Source organism: Triturus cristatus, chromosome 7, assembly GCF_964204655.1.
Source record: "Triturus cristatus chromosome 7, aTriCri1.1, whole genome shotgun sequence".
NCBI classification, from domain to species: Eukaryota; Metazoa; Chordata; class Amphibia; order Caudata; family Salamandridae; genus Triturus; species Triturus cristatus.
Window position 1 is genome coordinate 397,560,832 of NC_140590.1, and position 6,000 is coordinate 397,566,831.

A 6,000-nucleotide genomic window follows, 5' to 3' on the forward strand; every position below is an offset into this window, starting at 1 on the left:
CACAACAGCATGTAATATGTTGAAAAGTTACTTATTTGTAAGCCTAGACTTTGCAAACTTTCTAGGCATGTTATTTATTACCTAACTAAAAACTGCTGTCATTTAGATAACATGATGCTAAACCTTATGAAGACATAATCCCTTCTGCTTCACACCTTAACTGACAGTGCAGGCCAGATTCAATGGATTTATCCTCAACTTGAACAGCACAGCTACCTCAGGTAGGCTGACTTCTCACTGCTTCCATTAGCTCTACTGCCACCTTTAAAAATAAATATGTAAAGATTAATACTCAGGTATTAAAACTACTACCTGAGTATTCATGCTCCTCCCTAGTCAAAACTTCCTTTACCTCAGACATCCCACCCCAAACGTAAGTGTCCCTCTTTAATACTTATAAAATAATTATCACCTACATTTTTTTTCTTCAAAAATCTGAGTCAGAAACAGGTATTCATATTACTAGCAAAGAATCAATAAACCCCCCAAACACTTAACCATCTCACAAAGTGTCTCTAACATTAATCGCCTTAGCGGAGGAGCCGCCACTGATGTGCAGTGAGACCGGAAGGGTGGGTCCATGAGGGATGGGGTCTACGAGACAGGCTGGGCTGCTGGGAAAACAAGATAACTTTCGTAGAATTTCCTGAGTATGCTAGGGTCTGCGTGCAGTGGTGGCTGGTGAACTTTCAAAGTGGTGAGTCATAAACCCCCCTTCTTTGACAAGTAAGCAAGTGGAGTGAGTGAACATGAACTAATTGTAAACGGTTGAGGCAGGGACAGTTCTGCTATGAGAATATTTGAAAACCTGGAAAAAACGGGGCATTTTTCAAGAGTATTTTCACAAACAAATTGGTAGCACTCCAGAGGGACTGTAAGGGCACTTTTACTTTGGGCTAAATAAGTTTCACAATCACTAAAGGTCTAGAATCTCCCCCTCCACAAGAATATCTACACTAATTGGTGATCTCCGAAAAGTTAGTTAAAGCTATATGCATTAACAGGGCCTGCTTCAGTACTGGTGGCACACTGAGTGACAATGTTTATAGGCACCCCCCCCCCCCAATGACCACCTCGCCTTTGATTCCCTAACTACCCACATTTGACAAAGGCCCCTAGTCTCAAAACCACTGTCTCTTAGATTCATTTAGGGGCATATTATCAAGCACGGCGTTAAAATTATCTCCGCTTTAGCGCAGAAAACTGCCGCTAAAGCGGCGATAATGGGCTTGATAATATGCCCTTGAGAATTCCAATAGAAGCCCATGTTGACACCAAAACATGGGCTTCTATGGGAATTCTCAAGGGCATATTATCAAGCCCATTATCGCCGCTTTAGCGGCAGTTTTCAGCCGCTAAAGCGGCAATTATTTTTAACGCCGTTTCTTGATAATATGCCCCTTAGTTTTATAGCACCACTCATACCAGTTTAAGGTGCCAGAACACTTTACATGACACATATATTGCATGGAGACCATCATACGTGTGTAAAACAGTATATTAGAAACGTCAAATAAGACAGAGGCCTAAAATGTGTATGAGTCACATGTCATCCGTACTGGTAGGTAGTATAGTTGAAGGGTCCTTGGTCCTGAAAAGCACAAATTCAGAATTTTAAAATGCAATACCATTGTAATCGGTTTTCTTTATTAAAACAAATGGATTTAAACCCAAATGAACCCTTTTTGCAAAATTAGATTAAGTAAGGACTATTCAAAAAATATACACATCTCTAAAATATTCCTTGCAGTTAGCATGCAGCTCTTTGAGACCGGTAATAGCTCACTGCTCTGTATAAAGATTTTAGTTTATTAACTACAAACAGCAAAATGATCTCTCTGACAAAAGTGATAACATATTGACCTATTACAGTATATGCACTTCATTGCAGCAGGCATATTAACCCTCTACACTATGATAATTCGAAACTTCCACGAGTATACAAAGCTCTGGACTCTCTCCAAGAAAAAAATGAATCACCGGAGTTTTCTTCATATTTTTATTGATGCTTTTTAATTGCCGCAGGTGCTTTAAATACAATTTGCTGTAACGTCAATCGGCATAACCACTGTCGTTACAACGACGTCGTCGTAATGTCTGGAGTGGTACTGCCTGGCATTGCAACATCGTCGCTGTAACGCCTGGCGCGGTGATGCCAATTGGCATAACCACTGTCGTTGTAATGCCTGGAGTGGTAGTGCACTAGTCCTGGTGTCGCTTTCTTTAGAAAGGCTTTTCGTTGGTAAGCCTTCGTCAAAAGTGACATTTCCCATTTGCTAAGGGGAAGCCTCTGGCTAGCGCTGAAGTGGCATATTTGGGACTCCTTGACACCACAGCATCTAATGAAGTTAGCCATCTAGTTGTATGTTCTTAGTGTGGTCCAGGTAGTAACTGACCACCCACCTAGGATCCAACCTATACAACTGCTCCTCCTCCTTGCTGGGATGCGGATGCGGGTTAAAAGTTAAAAGGGTTATGGACTGCCCGAAGTGGAAGGATGTCAACAACGTTTGGCAGGAAAACATCCATAGTTCGCAACACCAGCTTGTCAGGGAAAAAGGAAGTAAAGGGTGGACAGGAACCAAGGGGCTTGCAATTTGCCGACCCATCTTGCAGAATTGTTAGCCATTAAAAATACTGCTTTTGGGGTTAGTACCCTTAAGGGACATGGGCTCAAACACAGTCCCCATTAGAAAAGTTAAAACTACATTAAGATCCCATTGGGGTACAACAAAGTGGGTTGCAAGATGCATGTTCGTAAATTCTTTCAAGACATATATTACAATGGGGAATTTAAAAGGGTCGGCTTGTCTGGCAGACAGAGGAATGCTGATAAATCACCCAAATACCCCTTGACAGTGCCAATCACAAAACCGCTCTGGGCAAAGGAAAGCACACATTGAAGGACCTGTGGCAATTTGGCCTGCAAGGGTTCTACATTGTTGTCCGTGCACCATCAAAGATGCTCCATCTGCCTAAGTGAGCTATTTTGGTGGAGGGTCAACGCGCAGGTAGAATGACTTCAACCACCTATAGTGGAAGCTGAAAAAAACTTAAATGTCCCTGCTCAATCTCCAGGCATGTAGGTGGAGGCTGCAGAGATTGGGGTGTAGAAACAGCCCCCTGACTGAGAAAGAAGGTAGGCCTGAATGGCAGCTTGAGCATGGGACAAGTGGAAAGGGTAGAGGTTCTGCATACCACACCCTCCTTGGCCAATCCAGGGCTAGGAGAATGACTTGGCCCTGGTCTGGCAAATCTTCCTCAGAACCCATGGAATCATGGGTATGGGGCAATAGATCATAATGCAGCTGAAAGTTTCACCTCAACTGAAACATGTCCCCCAAGACTCCCTTCAAATGATACTGGAGGGCACAGAACTGCTGGCACTGAGCATTCTCTGAGGAAGCGAACAAGTCCACCTGAGGAATGCCTCCATGGGCAAAGTTGTTTCCACTAGAAGATGGCACTCAGGATCAGCATAAGTACCCCCGCACATTCAAAGGACCCCGCTAGGTGATGACAGTTAACTGGCTTGGCACTGTGCCCAAGACCACAGTTTCAAAGCCTCTAGACAAAGGAGGTGAGAACCTACTCCCCCCTTCTTTGTTGACGTACCACATTGCTGTCGTCATGTCATTACGATATGGAAGGAATGGCCTTGGATGGAGGAGAGGAATGGCTGGATAGCCAGCAGGTTTATGTGAAGAACCTGTTCTTCCTCCTGAGACCAGACACCCCTGATCTCCAGATCGTCCAAGTGAGCTCCAGAGCCTAAGGTGGAGGCATCCGTCACTACAGCAGCTGCAGTTGGAGGGGAAGTGAAGGTCATTCTGCTTCTTAGATTTGCCTTGTTCCTCCACCAAACCACTTCCGCTACAGCAGTGGGTGAGATCACAATGGAGTCCAACAGGTCTCCTCCTATGCTGTAGACACTGCCGGCGGTCATGTGCTATCATTCATGCGTGACTAGGAGAATACAGGAAGCAAGCAGACCTAGAAGCTTCAGGACCTTCAGAACTAGAACTCACACGCCTTGTTGGAAGGATAGAACCTCTCCTTATTGGTGGCACTCCTCTGAGAGGTAGAAAAGTCACGGAGCACAGTGGTGTTCAGTACCGACTCTATGAAATGGATTCATTGGGAAGGTCACAGGTGAAACTTGAGCTTGTTTATCAAAAAGTCCAAGTTGAACAGCAGGGACACTGCTGACTGAAGATGGCGTGATACCATCTATTGCGACTCAGCTTTGAACAACTAGTTGTCCAGGTATTGGTAAATTGGGATGCATGACCTTCTGAGGTGTACTGCAACCATCCCACTACCTTCGTTAAGACTCAAGGTGCTGATGTTTAGCCAAAAGGGAGCATCACAAATTGGAAGTGCGTAGGAACCACTACAAAATTTAAATACTTCCGGTACAACTGCAGAATGTTGAAGGATGCATTCTGCAGGTCAAGTGACAACATCCAGTCTCCAATTTCAAATGGCAGCAACACTTGAGCAAGGGTCAGCATCCTGAAGTCCAGATTTCTGAGGCCCAGGATCAGACCCCGACCACCATCCTTCTTGGGCACCAGGAAGTAATAGTAGCGGCTCGTGGAGGGAGTGCTGTGGGGCGGTGGGGTGAGGTGGGGGAGGGGCAGGGTGGGGGTAGTAAACTACGGCATACGGCTGAACAGCGTTAAGTAACTAAATAAATAAATAAAAAAATTTTGTTGCGCGCTCTGCATTGCATGTGGCAATGCAGCGCACGCAATGTAATTCGTTTTATTTATTTAAGGAGAATCTCCTTAAGAAACAAACAAAATGCAGAAACTGGTGATCATCTCGCAAAGGGAATGACAGATGAAGTCCCAAGGAGAAGACTGTAGTCTTGCTAGGCCTAACCACTCCCACGCAGAGTCAGCCGAACAAGTGCGTTTCGTTAAACAGAAAGACTATCACATTTGCATGGACATCAGGGGAAAATGGAGCCAGGCATGCCTCTGGATGGTGACTGAAGTGCCCTTAGCAGGGGCCACCAAGTCAGCAGTGTCCTGTCTTGAATATGGCGTGAGATATTCTTCCCATCCTGGTTCACCTCTTGGAACTTGCCCATTATGTTGTTGAGCGTATGAGGCACCACCATCTGCTCCATATACTATAAGGTGTGGGTGTAGCGGACAAGACGACAGTTGCCATTGATGGACTTCAAAGCCATACTTTCTAACAAGAGCGTCTTCTTTTCCAAGGCCTCCAAGCGTTTTGATCTGACAGGGCAGTTTGGGAAGGTTCCTGTTGATTGCCCCGATAAACAAGATGGCTAGGCTCTCAGGTGAAGGGTGGGTTGATAGAAAAGGGGAGGCCACCTAGAGCAGGACAACACCGGTGAGCTTCAGGAGTGGAATTTTTTTTCCCTCAGGCTGCAAGGACTGGGTTCAAAAGGGCATAATTGAAGGGCAGCAGGGGTCGCGCAATAGATGCTGTCAGCAGGAGGAACTCAGTGAGAATTTGACCCCAACCATTGGCAGTTGTAATTCTAGCACCTAAACAGCCTTTTTTCACCACCGTATGAAATTACCACTTCCGGTTTGGGTTGTCCAGTGAGAAATTTCATGTCTAATTCCGAAAAAGTGCTGAGGCCACTAGCTGACGGCAGGTCTTTCAGTTCCTACCTTTGATCACTATCCTCACCCTCACAGATTAAGAGCATGTGAATTGGTTCTAAATAGGTCATGTATCCTGTTGCTATACTCTTCCTCTTCTATTAGCCTTTAATCCACCCTAAGGGATCTTTTTTGTGGCACGACTTCAAGGACCTGAGTTGGCACTGGAAGTGGTGCTGGTGGAGCCGTCCAAACTGTAGGCAGTGGATCAAATGGGTTTTGAGTTGCAATAGAACTGGGAGGACAGTGCTGAGTGGCATCCGAGACATAGGAATAAACATCTGAATGTCCTTTGGCTTCTTGGGGCCAGAAGGCATTCTGCTCTCAAGAACAATGAATACATGCCATTCAGAAA